This window comes from Corythoichthys intestinalis, chromosome 1 (assembly GCF_030265065.1).
Source record: "Corythoichthys intestinalis isolate RoL2023-P3 chromosome 1, ASM3026506v1, whole genome shotgun sequence".
NCBI classification, from domain to species: Eukaryota; Metazoa; Chordata; class Actinopteri; order Syngnathiformes; family Syngnathidae; genus Corythoichthys; species Corythoichthys intestinalis.
In genome coordinates this window covers 49,836,676-49,856,404 of record NC_080395.1, presented here as the reverse complement: position 1 = coordinate 49,856,404, position 19,729 = coordinate 49,836,676, and the positions used below count along the sequence as shown (strand labels likewise).

At 37.8% G+C, this 19,729-nt stretch overlaps 1 protein-coding gene across 3 annotated transcripts in view; it reads right to left on the bottom strand.

Moving 5' to 3' along the window:
- pde8a (phosphodiesterase 8A) overlaps positions 1-19,729 on the bottom strand; it is a 90,649-nt gene that overhangs the window by 43,381 nt on the left and 27,539 nt on the right. The window contains exon 1 of one of the 3 annotated variants that reach the window (XM_057829248.1): positions 10,163-10,580. The exons of the other annotated variants lie outside the window; for them this stretch is intronic. The gene's annotated coding sequence lies outside the window, so the exon portion shown is untranslated. Of the gene's footprint in view, positions 1-10,162; positions 10,581-19,729 lie in introns of those variants that run through there. 3 annotated transcript variants of the gene reach the window in all.

Genomic DNA, 19,729 nt, shown 5'->3' with positions numbered 1-19,729 from the left:
ATATGGCGGAATGTCGGTTTTAATTTACTGTTTTAATAATATTTTTAAATATGTTGAACGTTTCAATTTTTCTGCCTTTTTGAACAAAAGAAAAATGACATTGCTTCGAGTGGGCGGGCATATTTTTTTCCCGGGCTGAGGGAGCTTGGTGGGGTCAAAGTGCATCATTCTCTGTCGCCCAGTAAATCTGCACTGCCCCCTAGGGCCTGGCATGAATACTACATCGTTTTCATGAGGAATCGCGACATTGTTCAAATGGAGACTGCAAATTTGACAGTTTTCGTATTCTCGGAGAGTCACCATGTAAATGGCCCCTTAGTTAACCCTTTAACACCTAAGCCTATTTTGGCCAAATTTGCATGCCTTTGATGTTGCCTTTATATTTCAAAGAAAAAATTGTTTACAATGGCCAGGTTGGGTCCCTTTTTTCAGGATACCATAACCTCCACGTCCAATCTGTTTTCTTCACTGACCAATTATAATCAACATTTTGGACCCAAAAAGACAAAAAAAAATCCCAAATTTTTTTTTCCAAATTTGTCATGTTGATGTCCCATTGACAACCAAACATGCTCGACCAACCGTTTTGAAGCTTGATAATATTTATTCAACTTGTTAGCATAAACATTCAACAGGAAAAGATAAGACTGAATAGTTTTATGTTTGTCAATTCAACACAAACAGCAGGTATGGTCATAGGCGTTTTTGGCCTTTACGCATACTACAGTCAAAACAAGTTATATACAGTGCAAAATAGTGAGAAATTTAAAAAAAAAAAAAAAAAAAAAAAAAATATATATATATATATATATAAAACACAAAAAGGGTTTAGAGGATATCTCTTTGTGAGGTTAGGTATTGTACCCACCATCACCGTATCAAAAGTATATACATGCAATCAAGCTTCTCGAACACACACATCTGTAAACAAATTGAAAAGATTGATAATAAAGAAAAAAAATCAAATAGAACCTTGAAAAATTATTTTTAAAAATAATGACAAGTAGTTCAGTTCAATTTTTTCAGACAAGCGACTTAATAATTTTTTTTCCCTTTTTTTGCGACTCAATAAAGTTTCCTCTTGAACAGGACACGGAGCTACGTCTCACACACGTTGCACCGCCCACTCTTCCGCCGTTTGCGCGCTGTCACTTCTACTCGCCGAGACGCTGACTCATCCGAGGAAAACAACGACAAAAACGTCCCACCCTCTTCCTTGAGTTCATGAAATAATGCATTAGCTTGCGCTAAATTTAGTTTTCGATAAATTCCGCACGTTTCAAAGTCGCTCGCTCAATCCAACCGGCCGGTGCTCGCTTTGCATGCCTCCCTTTCCTTAGGTGGTGCCTCGCTCGGCAATTTATTAAAAATGTTCACATTAGGTTCGTCCTTCTTGACCTCACAACGGCTGTTGGGATGTGTAGTCTTTTGTGCTGCTTTCGGTTTTGAAAAAGGACAAGAAATGATGGAATTATGGAGATAAACACATGGTCCATGCAGTGTTTTAATGCTGATTTATGAGTGCAATAAATCTGTAAAACTCAAATGTCATTATCTCCCCTTTTACTTGGTCGATTGACTTCAAATAAAAACTGGTGTTAACATCAACTTCCGCACTTTCAAACGAGAGCAAACAGCGGCACGTGGGTGATGTAATTACAGCGTGACGAGGCTTCAAAGAGGATATGCGTAAACAGGTCGCCACCAACACGTTCGGTGTTAAAGGGATAAGAAAAGATTTGCATAGGTCACCATCAAGTGGTTGGCCGCAATTCCTGGGGTGTTTAAACACCTATAGCAGCCCAGCGTCAGTCAATGTAAACTGTAACTTGCTAGCTGCTATTGGCTGTGTGCGGCGGCGTCTTTGGACAGCTTTTTTACAGGGAAAAGGCCTGCTCAGCCAGAAGAGGAGCCTACAACCAAGTCCAGAAGAGGAGCCTACAACCAAGTCCATTCTGCATAATATAAAAAAACCTTTCACGATTGGAGAAGAACTCATTATGCTTGCGACCACAGATATTTGCCGAAAAGGTTTAGCAGAGGCCGCTGTTAAAAAAGGTTTGATTCAGTGTATGGTGAGTGACATTTTCCCTGCACTTATTATTCGTTTTTAGCCTCGACGTGTTATTTTATATTTCCTGTCATTTTCTGCCATACATTGCCGGTCTGTGGAAAAAAAGGCCCGCATTACACCGGTCCGTTGTGCAATAAAGGTTGGGGACCACTGATTTAGAGAACACTTGTTTACCAAATGACAATGACAGCCAATGAGTTAAATGACCTATAAATTGTAAAGAGAGGTATTTATATTTGAATGCTCCATTTAAACAGAGGAGGGTAAAAATCATTACATACATTTTAAGAAGATGAGAACATAGAATAAAAAACAAAATGAGCATTTACCAAAAACACAATCATTATAGGGTGCACAATATTAGAATAATGCTGTAATACAACTGTGGAAAAAGTTTATTATCAACAAATCTGCGAAATTTAGAAATTTCGTTTCAAATGATCACCACAACATCCAGTTATACCCACGCACTTTTCATCAGTCCCGATCCCGTATGCAGTGGAAACCACATTAGGCTGTTCATTGTGGTCGTAGAGGTCGAAATAGAGGCTGTACTTTCCCTGTTGTCGCATTTGATTTCAATGACGTTGACCATGTGTGTCAGAACAAATAACTCTGCCATCAGCTTTATGAACTATGACTAAAGATTCCAACGGGCCATTCATTTTTCCTGGAGATGTGAATCAGAACATTCTCTCCTGAACATGCGACCGCTGGCTAAATGTCCCTGATGGAAGACAAACTCCCTCCCTCCCTCAAAATCCATTTTTTCCCCTCTGATGGTGATTGGTAGGGAATTAGCTGAGGTTAAGGCCTTGACGTGAGGAGTTTGGCCACTCCGCCTGGAGCCGAGTGCAAATGCTCTTTCTCCATCCAAAAGAGACTTCCCTCTCAAACAGGCACTGACAGCACCATTACAACTGCAGCTGCTGTGTGCCTCCCCAAATTCCCCCCGAAACATGTAGACTGTACACAAATGCTGTGTGTAGTGCAGCACTGTGCAATGAATCAGCCAAACGTTTGCATCCCGTAAACACGCCGGCACTCGAGCATTGACAAACAAGGCATAGGACGTGAGTGAGTGTGTTGGCCGGCGGGCAAGCAGTCCAAACATGGCGAGTGCCATGCGACTTTATATGGGTAACACTGAGCACGTGACCAATGCTAATGCATGCGCAGGAACAACTGGAGTGCGAGAAAAGTACTTACTAGTCCATATAAATATACTGTATTGCATTTGTGGGATAAAACATAATGAAAGGGTAGAAAAAAAAAATGAATCCAATAAAATAAAACCAGAGCTTGGGGGGAAAAATTAAGCATAATGGAAAGGTCGACTACAAAAAAATAGGTCTAAAAATCTAAAAATCTTGTCCCTGGCTTGACCCCCCCACCCCCCACCCCACAATTCATCCATCCACCAGGCCACTTCCAGCTGGCAGTCAGGGCATTTGTGGCCGATCAGGCCACTCTCTTTGTGGGCAGGTTAGTGCACTGCTTCATGGCTGGATCTTTTTCATCAGGTTGTTTTCTAATAAATAAATCAATACTTTTTAAAGGAAACAAAAACAATAAATGTGACCAAGATTCTCCTGTGTTCATATGATCCTTATATAAACCCCAATCACGTGACATCACAACTCCGCCCCCCCGACTGGTGCCGCCATATTGTCCGTCAGCTCATCGTGTTTACATATTACAGCTACGTACATTCCTCCTATTACTGCGTGTTTTTCTGCTTGTCTAAGGAATCACCGCCTAGTAAACGAACCCATAAACCTTCCTGACTATCGTTAACATTGATTAATCAAAATGGTGAAGGCATGTGTGGCGGATGGTTGCAGTAACAGAGAAGATAAACGGTCATTTTAGTAGTTGCTGTGTGCCAAAAGGGCAAATCTCTAAAGCAGCACGGTTGGTTTATCTCGGTCCATGATGGGTTTGTGTCGACAGTCGTTAGACAGCGGCGAAAACATCAATATGATGCCAACACGATCGCAGACATCATCAGACGGAGACTACGAAGCTCGTCGCCACGTTCGCGCAGCAAGAGGGTGAGCGCAACAACAGGTGTTGTGCTGAAAAATAGCCGCCCTGCGTGAAATGTCCTCCTTGACGGGAGCGCCCACACGGAAACGACTTTCTTGTCCCGTGAATATGTATTATTTTACTCTTCTTGAACTAATAAATGTCATACCTGTGTGATTGTCATTGGGATATGGTCGTGAAAACCACGATTTGTTACTAAAATACAGTAATAATTAGGGCTGTCAAAATTATCGCGTTAACGCGCGGTAATTAATTTTTTTATTTAATCACGTCAAAATATTTGACGCGATTAACGCACATGTCCCGCTCAGACAGTATTCTGCCTTTTGGTAAGTTTTACAGCAAGGCTTTTTGTGCTGTTAACAGCGAACTCTTGTGGCCGCTTTGCGACATGGTTTATTTTCTTGCCAGTTCAATATGGCTGCACGACGTCTCGGGCTGACGGCTACGTTGTAATGTTGTGCTTATATGATCTTTGGACAAGATTTGTCAGTAAGTATGGTTGTTGTAAAGAATGTACATATTATGTTAGTAAGCGAAATGTTATATTTTTTGTATGAGACGCTTTTTGTTTATGTTTAGTGAACCTGTATAGCGTGCTAAACTAACGTTGTTGCTAATGCAATGCTTGTGTACTTTTTTTGTAGTTTTACGACAGTCTAAAGAGGACAATGGTTTGAGGCCATTTTATTAATAAATCAGATGAAAAAGGAAGAAGTCTGATTATTAAGGCGTCGTTCACTAGCTGTCCAGCTTTGGAAAAAGTAGACTCATCGGAGTGAGGACAGCATAGACAGATTTAAATGACAGTAGAGTGAAATGCCCACTAGAGTCCTTATGTACCGTATGTTGAATGTATATATCCATCTTGTGTCTTATCTTTCCATTCCAACAATTTATTTTACAGAATATATATATAATTTACAGAAAAATATGGCATATTTTATAGATGGTTTGAATTGTGATTAATTGTGATTAATTACGATTAATTAATTTTTAAGCTGTAATTAACTCGATTAAACATTTTATTCGTTTGACAGCCCTAGTAATAATATTTTGTTAAATTTAATTATTTAAAACTGATCTTACAGTCGTAAATCCATTACTGTAATGCGTCCATGAAAACCTTTGATGTTTTCACGTCAATAAAGCGTTATAATGAAGCGCTCCCGTCAGGGGTGACATTTTACGCGGGGCAGCTATTTTTCGGCACACACCGGCCCGTTGTCGATCAAGTTTCATTTTACAATCGTGACAACGGTGACGCTCAGCTGACCAAATGTCGGTTTATATTCGGGCCGGTGCAGATTTTGGGTACCCGACTCCTCATCGTGATATAAACTGGAGTATGACTGGAAATTTTGTGGTCTCAGGACGAGCTCTGACGCACGGGACGGGACCGGACGGGAGGAAACATTGGTTTGGGCATCAAATATGGATCTGGCGACTGGATGGACCGAGGCTTTTCCAAATAACTGCTTTTCTGCAACTCATCCAATGAGTTTACAGTGTCTGAAAGCACCGGGGCTTCCATAATTTGCAAGTGAATCCACCTTTAGAAACTACGACCATTGACAATATGGACACACAATGACGGACAATATGGTGGCACAATACAGCGATCACGTGATTGTGTGACGTTGGTGATTGGGGTCTATAACCAATGACTATACAGTACACAGTATATATTTTAGTACTATTGTTAGCCCTACGTAAATGGTTAATTTTGCAGATGCACAGTTATTTATTTGTAGGAAAATATTGTCTGTTACCTTTGTGTAATTTTCGGATTTTGGCTTATATTTCAGCGAGGGCTATGAATTGATTTTTACAGGGTATTATACTGCATGTCTTTATGTAAATACAGTGTGGACAATAGACATGTGCCCATTACCGGTGTCAAGCTATACCGTGATATGAAAATGTCACTGATACAAAACCACTAAAATTTTCCATCATACCGTTCCTTTGGTCCCAAAAATGCAGCATTTTGCAATCCCTCGTTTACAGCTGCAGAGCTCACTCCCCTCCGGTTGTTGCGCAGTACAGTATGTCAGCTGTGCTAGATGACTTGAGGAGGTGTAGCACCTGAACTTTTTCCCCCATTGAAGAAAATGAAGTCGCTGGTATGGGATAACTTCAGCTACAGAAAAGTTACAGATGGCCGCGGCTTAGAAGAGGAGGGACAACCGACATGTAAAACATGTCTGCGGAGGGTGGCTGCCAGAGGAGGCAATACCTCCAATATGATTTCGAACTGACATGAACACTACCCGTCGCTTTATAGAAAATTAAAAGTTAGTAAACGCTGTCATGAAAGTTTCCCACTAGCTACGAGAGTTGGTTAGTGGAGGCTGATAACATGGCTAATTAGCATGCCAAGACGGCTAGCTAGTTTACTCTCTAATATTAGCCTGCTTTTGTTCAAGTCTTCTGCCATTGTAAACATTCATTCAAAAGAACATTTTCATGATACAGTCTGTGGTATTTTTTTCTCTCTGGCGACTATGTGTTGTGAGTATGTAGCCTATATAATGTAAAGATGATATCAGTCATACACACGTACATTTTATGGAAAATAATTCAATTTTTTTTTTTTCTGATGCTAAAAATGTTGAGCTGTGGGTTTAGGCTCACCTAAAGGACTGCATTCATTTAAATTTTATTTAGAATATTTTGGTGATCTTTTTATTTATTTAAATTTAATATTATACTAGTACTTATGTTCCAATTTGCTGTTATTTTGTAAATTAGCAATCCTGTTCAAAGGAAAAAACCCAGACATCTCAAAATAACACATTTTAGAGCTGTAATTACAATACCGTGATTACGTGGTACCCTGATATTTTTATATTTTTGCTTAAGTTATCATACCGTCAGAATGTCATGTAGGCACATGCCTAGTAGCCACCTATGGCGAATCCAGTGCAGTTTTATGTGAACAAATACCGTTTTCTTGAAAATTTGGTTGGTGCAGCTTATTGTTAGGTGGGCATAATAGTCTAAAAATTACTAGAATTTTTCTATTCTGTGCGTTGTAATGAAGAATCTAATTTGATCAGATTCTTGCAATCTTTAGCAAAAAAATAAAAGGATAGGATAATTTCTCCTCAAAATATTTAACAGTCCTAGCACCATGTTTATTAAAATAGCTTGTACTTCCAGTTTTGTACAGCCCCTGTACACACAAATGCAAGCTGTACTTTTTCCCTCTCTGATGATGACATCAAAACTGCCAAGTTGCTCCAATCACCATCAAGATTTCCTCACGTCCATCTCCCGTTACTTCTCTCTGAATGCACTGCCTGTATTTACATAGCAGAGTTCCCCATGACCCAATATCCTGCTCCCAGCGTATCCGGTCTAACAGATCTCCTCATGTTTCTCCTCTTCCGCATCCCTCTCCTCCTCATCTCAGTCTCAACCTCATCATCGCACACATACACACTGTACCACACGTGCTCGGAGAGCGGCTTTCCACTAAAGTGAAAAACAGGAAATTGGATGACATTGTTCGCTGCGCCGACGTCAGCAGTGAGAGATAGAACGCGTAAACAGCTTCCTCCGAGCCGGAGATGGTACCAGGATGCTGGGAATCTTGGGATGGCCGCCCCGCACGTGCGGGAAAACCTATGTTGCTGAACGAGTTTGGTTGTCACAGGAGTTGGTTGTCACACTTGCTATAAATGGACCACCAGAGGACAGGGAATTAAAACGATCAGAACGGCGTGAAAAAAATGTACATTGTTTTTACTGTAGCATGTCCCCATCTCCTTGAGGTAAGAGGCGATTACTTTTTTTTTTAAATGAGATTTTACACAATAAGTTTTCTATTTATGAAACTGTTACCATTAATAGTATGAGGACAAAGTTACACTTTTCATTGATATTGTCTAGCTTGGCAAATGCTTGCTAGCCGTTAGTAGCGCCTCTTAGCAAAAAAACACAAGTTGGGGTTGGTCGTCGCAATTTAGATGGGGATGGTTCTCACACCATCAACAGTTCAAAGGATTCAAATTATTTTTATTGTCACTTAACAGGCCACAGCTGAATTGTTTTCCAGTAGCTTCTTATTTTTTTTTTCTAATTAAAAAAAAAAAAAGACTCGAAAATGAAATAATTCAAGGCAGTAAAACACAACAATGCAAAACTCTGTGCATTTGGAAACAGACACAGTATTTCAGACAGTGAATAGCTATCCGACAAAATGATGTTCAATTCTGGATTGGAGTTCTTGTACTTTCACAATAACAAAAAAAAAAAAACCAAAAACCATGAATTCTGTTCTGTCAAAACAACATCGTAAACATGTTCTAATTAAATGGCAATGTAAGAAGTTATTCTTTTTAACCTTCGCCATTTATTAAAATAAAAACAAAAAAATCATTCAATCTTAAAAAAATATTTTTTCTTTAAAGAAAATCCCATTTCAAATAACAAGTAACAACCAACCCAATAGTGTTTGACAACCATCTCCACAATGGGGATAGTTATCACAAAGTGTCAGGATGTCTCTGATTGATAATAAATTATTGTATTAAAAAGAAAATGTCGAAGAATGAAAGATGTCAAATCAACCCAAGGTATTAAGCTTCCTGTAATAAAGGAATTAGTATTCTAAGATGTGCTGATGGGAAAACTCATGAAAGAGTAAAAATTGTGACAACCAACCTTGTTCTCCCATACTAAACACTACACTATTCTAGTAGGCCACTGAGCCCGAACAGTAGGTATGTGTCAGGAACTAGTAGCCTCCTGAACCCTGTTAGTTGCAGCAAAAGTGAAGGGATGTGACTGGTGTGTGCTCGTGTTGAAAAGTGTGAATCCAATATGGATGAATCAATGTTCCTTATTAGGCATGATTAGGCGGAACAGTCCTGGCGACAGGTGTGGGGCGGACACTATGTACCAGAAAGACAGAATGCTCACTCACACCGTGCGCGACAAGCAAAATGCAATGGCACGGTGCGACACATCAACCTTGCCACATGCGGAGCTACTCGGATGGCAGCGCACGTGGCACATGGCGTGTGTGCCTTTCTGTTTGCTCAAACAGAATTATTCACTTTCATGTGCAGGTACTTACTTTGTATATTTGCTATGAAAGCATCCATGACAATGGTCATGTTCAGGTCCATCACATGAACACAAATAACTCGTTTAATTTGTATTTGTAGTTCTCCAAGAGAAAAAGAAATTCTTATAAAAATTAAAGAATCTTTTCAAAAGCTTCAAGCCACAAGTGCATTCTAACCTTTCCAGATGAACTTCATCTGACCAGTAAACCTTTGAAAGCTAACTGTTCACTATTGATGTACTTGTTGCACAACCTGCTGTTCTCCAACAACCACTGGAACAGAAATTTTTAAAACGGGTGTTTGATCTATGATCAAACAGATGTTTTGATCCAGTAGTTGTCTTTATGATGCTGTTCATAATCTGAAATCATGAGAGCATGACGATACCTAACAATTGATCAACAGCAGCTCGCCATTGCGAGGCTTCAAACATGATGTGCACAAAGGCAAGCGACCACTGATCTTAGAGCAGTGCTTCTCAATTATTGTCTGTTACACCCCCCCCAAGAAAACGTAAACGCCCCCCCTTTCTATAAAATGTTATTATTATAAGTACACATCTGCATAACATTGTGTCATTTTTAATATAAAAAAAAAGTAATATAAACAAATTCAAATTGATTAGCAACATTAACTCATGAGGACAGTATGCCAAACAGACCGAAAAAACAAAAATTACTGTAATTTCCCGAATATAAGGCGCACCCGTGTATAACGCGCACCCCAAATTTAATTGTAAAATGTAGGGAAAATTTTCGTACCCGTGTATAACGCGCACCCTAATTTTAGCACCAATAAATAGAAGAATACAAGAAAAAAAGAGCTCGTGTACGGCTACAGAAATGTCATTTTACCGACTGGTGAAACACAGCACAAGCATAGCACATTGGTAGTTCAAAACATTACCGTAAACTGACAATATGTACGGTAATGATATGATTTGACAACTTCTCCAACTTACCAGAATCCAGGAGAAAACAAAATGGATGTGGCTTTTCTTTTAAAGGCTGCTGTATAACTTGCTCGTTTCATCATGATGAATAAATGTTTCTTCCATGAATATATACATGGTAAAATAAAAGTGAGGCTAGAAGTCGGAAAACCGAAAGCGCGCATCGCTGTCGACTAACAAGAGGAACTATTGTTATTTGGGTTTGAGTTTCCCGAGGGACAGATATAGTTGATGGATACAGGAAGTCTGTGTTGTGTTACGTTTGTTATGGTCCGAGTTGCCGAGTTGCAATAAAGGTTGACTCAAATGAGTTGAAAAACTAAATTATGTGCTTTATGAACAGTGAAAAAAGCAGAATTTAACACGGACGAAATAATTCGAGCAATAACAGTGGTATTACCGAAACAAAATGGTGACTTCATGTACCGTAATGGTCGGCAATGGATCGCCGCATATGTTTTCTTCATCACAACATGGCCATGTAAATAAAAAAATCTGTCTTTATATATATATATATATATATATATATACATCTACATCTACACATACACATATACACATATATATATATACACATACAGTGTATATATATATATATATATACATACATATACACATATATACATACATATATATATATACACATATACATATATATATACATACATATATATATATATACATACATATATATATATACACATATACATATATATATACATACATATATATATATATATATATACATACATATATATATATATACATACATATACACATATATATATACATACATATACATAGGCCTGTCGCGATAAAATTTTTTAGTGTGCGATAATTTATCTAATAAATTATTGCGATATGCGATATTATTGCGCCCCCCCCCATTTTTTAAAAACCAATTTACAATAACACAGTGAGAATACAGTATACAGTGGGGAGAACAAGTATTTGATACTTGTGTTGTGTTAAATACTTGTTCTCCCCACTGTATATTAATAGATCAAGTACACGCAATAAACGCAATAAATATTTACTCTTAAATTCAAAAATACTTCTTAAGAAATCACATTTAAAAACAATAGACCATGCCTCTTAAGTAAAAGATAACAATATTAATACTGCACAGAAACACAGAATAAAATAAATCTGTTTTTCAAGAAAAATAAATAAAATTGCACTTAATAACTTAAGCATTTAGGCAAATGAAAACTTTTCCCCTCATAGCTTCTGCTATTCTGTTCCATGCTAATGCAACGATACAGTTAAGTCGCGGTTCGGTACGATTTTCGATACGGGGGAGACGATTTTCGATTCGATACAATACATTTGATGCTCTGAAAAGAAAATAACAATTGTATTTTTTGTTTAGTTTTTTTTTTTTTTTTTTTTGCTCACGAGCAAAAATTAAATTGCCATCATATAAACATGCATTTTAGTGTATGTGCTTCTTACTGATCTGAAGAAATTTTGTATAAAAGTGCTGAGAACAATCTTTACTGTTTGTAAAAAGAGGCGGGGCACACTGTTGATTGCTACAGCTCTCTTAGCAGTTAGGTTTACTACATGAGCAAGACTTCCTATTTGTGGTCCGAATCCATCTGTGTCACGTACTTAATTAACAATATTTGCAGCATTATTTATAGTCACTGGTATTGATTGATTTGGTCTTCTTAACTTCCATTCAGTCATAGCGGTTTATAATTCAGCGATGTAGTATATGGACTACGTGTCCCATAATCACTCTGGGCTCACGTAGCCAATGGCATAGGATGTAGCACATCTAGTTTGCTATTTCATGATATCTAGTGTGTGTGCGCATTAAAAAAGTTATCAAATGCCACAGAAGTCACGTCTGCTCATTACTACACAACACCAGCATATGATAATCGACTTTCATAAACAGGACGAGTTTGAAGCACAGCGCTCTTAATTTGCCACTCAATGTTCATCATGCCCGTTTTCAAAGCGAGGTTGTTGGTAACAATGTTTTGGCGGACTTCGTTGTAAATATCCGGTGTTGTGCCAAAAAATAGCCACCCCAAGTGAAATGTCACCCCTGACGGGAGCGCCCACACGTCAACAGCACCGGCACGCTGGAGATGGTCCGGAGTCAATCTGGAGCACGGATGCGGCCGGTATACGTTGAACAATAGGATATAATGAGAATGATTGGCTCCGGCGCTATTTTTTGCCGGACCTGGAACGAAGATGCATTTTGCGCAGTTGGTAACAAAGAATCCGAACTTTTAACAGCACGTCAGCCGCACGCGCGCACGCACGTGCACGCGAGGCGATAAATCGCAGCGGAAAAATTATCGCCTTCATTTTTATTTATCGTGCGATAAATGGAGTTATTGCATATTGCGACAGGCTTACATATACACATATATATACATATATATTAGGCCTGAACGATATTGGAAAAAACTATTGTCGCGATTTTTTTTAGGTTTGCAATATATTGCGATATTATATTGCGATATTAAAAAAAAAAAGATCTATCTTTTTAAAAGAAATTTTCACTAAATGACTTGAATAGCTGTTTGGAAATACTTTACATAACACACCGTGACCACAGTGTATTCATATAATACCGTCTAATTTGTTAATGATGAAGATTTCTGTATGAAGGTATCCAGGAAGTCATGTCTGCACAAAATAGATCATTTATTGAATACAATATTTTACACTTCAACAGCAGCAAATACATTAAATGATAAATAAAAGAGCAGGTGCATTAGTCCCCTTAGTTTTTGACAAAATATAACAAATAAAAACTTCTGTAAAATAACAACAAAGTTGTCAACATATTTGAACAAAAATATTAAATATGACAAATAAAAGAGTTGTTCACAAACTATAACAATAAATAAAAACCTCAGTAAAACAACAAAGTTGTCAACATATTTGAACAAAAATATTAAATATGACAAAAGAGTTCACAAACTATAACAATACATAAAAACCTCAGTTAAACAACAAAGTTGTCAACATATTTGAACTTAAATATTAAATCTGACTAATAAAAGTGCAAGTGCATTAGTCCCCTGAGTTGTTTACACAAAATATAACAATATAAAACTGCAAAACGGCAACAAAGTTGTAAAAATATTTCAACAAAAATATTAAGTATCAAAACTTTATGTGCAGCTGTACTATATATAGTTATTTGAAAAATACGGTTTACAATAAATTTAAATATAAAAGAAACAAACTCAATTGAACTTGTAAATAATTGAACTGAATAACTGCAAATAACTGTGATGAATAACAGAACCATTTTAACTCCCAAATTTCCTGCCTTCCTGATAGCTGTCACATTAAAAGAAGAAAAGACATTCCTTCAGCTGTGTTATGTATTTGTCTGCATATCGTCCACCTTCCTTGCTCAGCAATTCTCAACTGGGTCTCATAGGTTTTTGGCCAAGACTATTAGTTTATCCACTATAGCAGGCTTGAGACAATAACGTTGGCACGTAGCAATGTTCCCACCTGTGCTAAAAAGCCTCTGATGGGGAGCTCGTAGCAGGAATGCATAGATACCTGCGTTTTAAATGGTCCCACATGTTTGACAGATTACTTCTTGTTGAGGCAACCATGGCGAGGCACTGTCGACAGGGCTGTTTTTTGTCCCTTATAGTCTTGTTCTTGCCAAAATACTTCCAAAACTCCTTTTGGATACAGTCTTCCTTGCTCCTCCAACGTGTTGATTGCTTGCTTTCACTTTGAGAACGGGCCCTCCTCCCTCCGCTCTGCTGTTCGGCCCCTCCTCCCTCCACTCCGCTGTTGCAGGGGGAGGGGGAGGAGCCGATGACTTGCTGGAGAGAAAGAGAAGCTGTGCGCTTTTTTTCCCCTCTCCTTCCTCAAAACAAACGTTTGTGGATTAAAAAAAATGAAATTAAAAAACTATCGCACGTCCTTGCGATGGGACTATTGCACATGCGCACATCGCGATGGCGATGTTTAAACGATATATCGTTCAGGCCTAATATATATATATATATACACATATATATACATATATACATATACATATATACATAGATATACATATATACACATATATATACATATATATACACATATACACATATATATATACACACATATATATACATATGAATTTGAATTTATTGTCATTGTCATTTGTCATCATCATCATCACATCAACATCATCATCATCAGCATTAAATCATGTAATAAGGGAAGAAATGAAAGGAAGAAAAAAAGATTAAAAAAAAAAAAAAATATTGTTTCTCCAAGAAGATGAAAAGAGACATGACAAAGGGAACGGAAAAAAAGCCAAAGCTTATCGGGACCCGTCCCCCTTCCACCAAGGTCGCACAAGCAACAGCTCATATATATACATATACATATATATACATATATATACACATATACACACATATATATACATATACATATATATATACACACACATATATATACATATACATATATATATACACACATATATATACACACACATATATATACATATACATATATATATACACACATATATATACACATACATATATATATACACACATACATATATATATATACACATAGATATACATATACATATATATATACACATAGATATACATATACATAGATATACATATACATATACATACATATACACATATATATATATATATATATATATATATATATATATTATATATATATACATATAGGACGTCCAATATAATTTAACTGGGAATCCAATACAATTTAACTGGGAATGATTATGTTTCAGTGCGATTGACTCGAAATGCAGAGTCTACAGTTACATCGAGCAGATTTGCATATAACGCAAAATTGCCTTCAGCATGTTCAGTATGAAGGCAGCATCGGTCCGCAGGTCATTTATATGGCGACTCCCAGTCAGCCAGGCAGAAGACTTTCGGTGAGTCATTGGCCTGGCTGAGGGAAACCAGGCCACTGTGGCTCAATTAGTCCTTGAACATCCTTGCTTTTTGCTCTCTCTTTCTGTGTCAATGTTCTCAATACAGTGGTTGCAGTTTTCCCATAGATTCAATTTATAGAACCTGGAGTTTTTTTTTTTTTTTTTTTAAAGCTTATGGAGACTTTCCCTCCATATCTGGCAAATTTTAATTCATTCATTCGTTCATTCATTTTCCATCACCCTTATAATTGATGACATCAAGGAAAGCATTTGTATTGAGAGAAGAGAAAATAGGAAATAAAAGAAAGATTTTCTGCAACTGTAATTAGACTTTCTGCCCTCGTTGGACATGCCAGGTTTCTGTAATACGAAAAGTGGAGCGTTTTTACACCATGAAATGTGACCTCTATGGCGTAATTACAAAATGAATAAATATCTTGTGGATGTAACGCGGTTAAGATTTCAAACATTTCAACAATACTGTGTGTTTTATGTAATCAGTCACATTAAAGAATGAACATACATGTTTATATGCACACTAGTTTCCAGCATCTGCTATGACCTTTATAATGTTTGGCGACATCTTTCTGCCCTCACTAGATAGCAGCCCAATTCAAGCATACATGAATATAAACACGCTCACACAGAAGACTGAACTTGGCTTGGAATTCACTCTTGTATGACCTTGAATGACGTCTGAGGCTTTAAAGTACATAGCTTGCAGAAAATTGGCAATGTCTCTTCTTTGTGCATGGTTTTACACTATATAGTAAGATTACTAGGGCCGCAAAGAGTTAGAATATTTCAAATACATTTTTCTAAATATAAATATGATTGTGAAGTAGTTTTGAGATGTTGGGTTATTAATAGTTTATTTGTACCCTTTTTTGTAATTGATTACTGTAGCAGTAGAATGTAGGATAGTTTAATTCAAAAACTTTTCTTCAAAAAGCAGAAAACACATTTGTGAAAAGAAACGTCAATATTTTAAGAGTAAATCCAAAACAAGACTGAAGAAAGGCTTTTGATCGTTACTTGCATATACGCAACTATGAAATATGCCATGCGCAGCGGCGACCCGCCGCATTACCAATTTTACCCAAGATTAGTGTTCTATTTTTTTACATTGGGTTTGTCAGTAACACCATGAATTGTGTCATTCTTTCAACCTTATACTCAGTTTGTATTCATACGGTGAGGAGCAGAAGTATTTGCACCCCTTGTGATTTTGTAAGTCCACCGGAGTCCCAGGAGTAAATACCCACCCACCACACGTTTGAGCTCATTATATTCACCTGTGCACCCCATTCAGTCAGTCATAATCCAACTGCTATCATGGGCAAGACCAAAGAGCAGTCCAAAGACACCAGAGACAGAATTGTAGACCTCTACAAGGCTGGACAGGGTTATGGGGCAATTGCCAAGCAGCTTGGTGATATGAGATCCACTGTTGGAGCAATTATTTGAAAATGGAAGAAGCTAAGCACTACTGTCAGTCTGTCTTGGACTAGGGCTCCAAGCAAGATCTACCTCGTAGTGTTTCAATGATCTTATGAAAGGTGAGGAATCAGCCAAGAACTACACAGGATGAGCTGGTCAATGACCTGAAAGGAACTGAGACCACCATTTCCAACGTTACTGTTTGTAATACACTAAGACATCATGGTTAAAAATCATGCATGGCACGGAAGGTTCCCCTGCTAAAACCATCACATGTCCAGGTCTGTTTTAAGTTTGCCAATGACTATTTGGATGATCCAGAGGAGTCATGGGACAAAGTCATGTGGTCATAGGAGATCAAAATGGAACTTTTTGGTATTAATTCCACTCATAGTCTTTGGGGGAAGAAGAATGATGAGTACCATCCCAATAACACCATCCCTACTGTGAACCATGGTGTTGGTAGCATCATGCTTTGGGGGTGTTTTTCTGTATATGGGACTGGACGGCTGCACTGTATTAAGGAGAGGATGACCAGTGCCATGTATCGTGAGATTTTTGGGAATGACCTTCTTCCCTCAGTTAGAGCATTGAAAATGGGTCGTGACTGGGTCTTCCAACATGACAATGGCCCGAAGCAGACAGCCAGAATAATCAAGGATTGGCTTTGTAAAAAGCATATGAAGGTTCTAGAGTGGCCTAGCCAGTCTCCAGACCTCATTCTAATAATAAAAATAAAAAAATCTTTGGATGGAGCTGAAACTTCATGTTTCTCAACGACAGCCCTGAAACCTGACAGATATAGAGAAGATTTGTGTGGAGGAATGGGCCAAAATCCTCGTTTCCATATGTGAAAACCTAATGAAGAACTACAGAAAGCGTCTGACCTCTGTACAAAGGCTTCTGCATGAAATATTAGCACAGATTTTATCAAATACAAATACTTATGAACCCCAGTAAATTACAAATAAATTATTAAAAAATCATACAATGCGAGTTCAGGATTTTTTTAGATTATGTCTCTATAAAAAAGAAAATGCATCTATGATTGAAATTTCAGACCACTACCTATTTTCTAAGAGGGTGAACTTAAATCACAAGGTGTGCAAATACTTCTGCTCCTCACTGTATATAGTACATACTATTTGAGTGTAAGGAACATAATCCTTTATAGGGCACTCTTTAAATACTATAGGAAAAAAACTCAGTCATTAGGGCCATAAAGTCTTTTGTTTTTACAAATTTTACTCTTATTAATCTTGTTTTTATTTAAATTTGATTGATTTGGTATACAAGCCACACTTATATACAGTGGGGAGAACAAGTATTTGATACACAGCCAATGGGTTTTCCCATTGGCAGTGTATCAAATACTTGTTCTCCCCACTGTACCAAGTGGTTGTGGCCTACATGACCCAAAATGTGACGTTCATGTATGTTAGGGTTTTTCTACATTAACAAAATTAGTCACTTGCTCTGTAAAGGATTACATTTTCCTGACGTTTTTCTACTTCGTATTTGTCACGACACGCCAAGGTGCCAATGCTTAGTTTGTAGTTTCTACACAAAAGCTTTGCTCTCAAACAAAAAAATGTGTTGACATCCGTTTGGATTCTGTTGGTTCCTATCGTGATTTACAAACCAGCATTTAACAGACAAGCAGGACGAGAGCCTTGATGCCTGGCCGTTGGCGCCATTAAACGATGGGTTTACAGTTGAAACATGTAACCATCCACAGCAGTCAATGAGTTCATTGCTACCTTTTTACATTCTAAAAATCACTTAAAATACATTTTGTTTGTCAATGAATACATCAAATATACTAAGATTAATCTTGTGACTGGAAAACTAAACTAGTCAAGGAACCACTGTACTTGCATTAAATCTGCTTGTTTTAGTCAGCATTATGCCAAAATGTATTTACTGAACTGTATTTAAGTTCCTTATTAAGAGCCAACCTTCAATTTAGTAAGTTACTGCTTCATTCCCGTCAGTTCCTAAGGAATGTTTCCAACTTTAAAAATTCCCATAATTTTGCAATGAATAGACTGTTGATGTGAGCAAATCAAGGAAAAGAAAAATATCAGACACCTGCATGTGGTGATCCTAAACACAAAAGCGTGCACACAGTGTTTGTGGTGTAATCTTAGCAGCGTGACCGTCTCTTGTATACGTCGTACGTGACATTAAAAGTCCTCTCTGGGCTTCTGATGCGGCCTATAAGCCAGCCTGCATACCCTGTGTCCATAGTGGCGCCAGTGTGTATGTAAGCGGCTGACGCCGAGCATAGTGGCCGACCGATGGGAGGGGGCAAGAGACTGCTCAGATCCTTCACCCACTAGCCTACAGGGACATGAGATGAGCCACAGACACTCCATAAACATGGAACACAGGAACACAAAAGCCTGCATGCTTGCTGCATCTGAGGTGGAATTTTGGGGGCCTTTCAAAAAACTAATCATGCATTAACGGGGTCACACGCACACTGCGGTGGGTTTCTCCCGTCTCCTCTCACTAATCGGATTCAATTCAACAAACACTCTCTCAAGCTATTGGCTTTGGGAAGAAAATGCAACATTGCGATAATTGTCACAAGGCTGAATGGATCATCTAGTTAAAGTCATTTCGGGAAACATCAGACAAGACTGATGTCGAAAAACTGGCCTTCAGTGGTTACGTTGATTAAATCAATAATTAAAATGCATTTTTCATGAAAAGTAACTGAAAGCTTATGAATTGTACTTCATTTCATTTTGAAAGTCTTCACTGGCTAAACAGGACGCGCCACTAAGCAGTTGTACCATATTTTTCGGACTATAAGTCGCAGTTTTTTTTCATAGTTTGGCTGGGGGTGCGCCTTATATTCTGAAGCGACTTATGTGTGAAATTATTAACACATTATTATATAATTTCACATGTTATTTTGGTGTTTTGGAGTGACACTGATGATTCGGTAAACTTGTTAGCATGTTCTTTATGTTATAGCTATCTGAATAACTCTTAATATCTATGTTACGTTAACATACCGGCCAAGTTCGCATTTCGTTGTTCAGGCATCATTTAACATTATCATTAGGGTTGTTCCGATCATGTTTTTTTGCTCCCGATCAGATTCCGATCGTTTTAGTTTGAGTATCTGCCGATCCCGATATTTCCCGATCCGATTGCTTTTTTTTGCTCCCGATTCAATTCCAATCATTCCTGATAATTTTTCC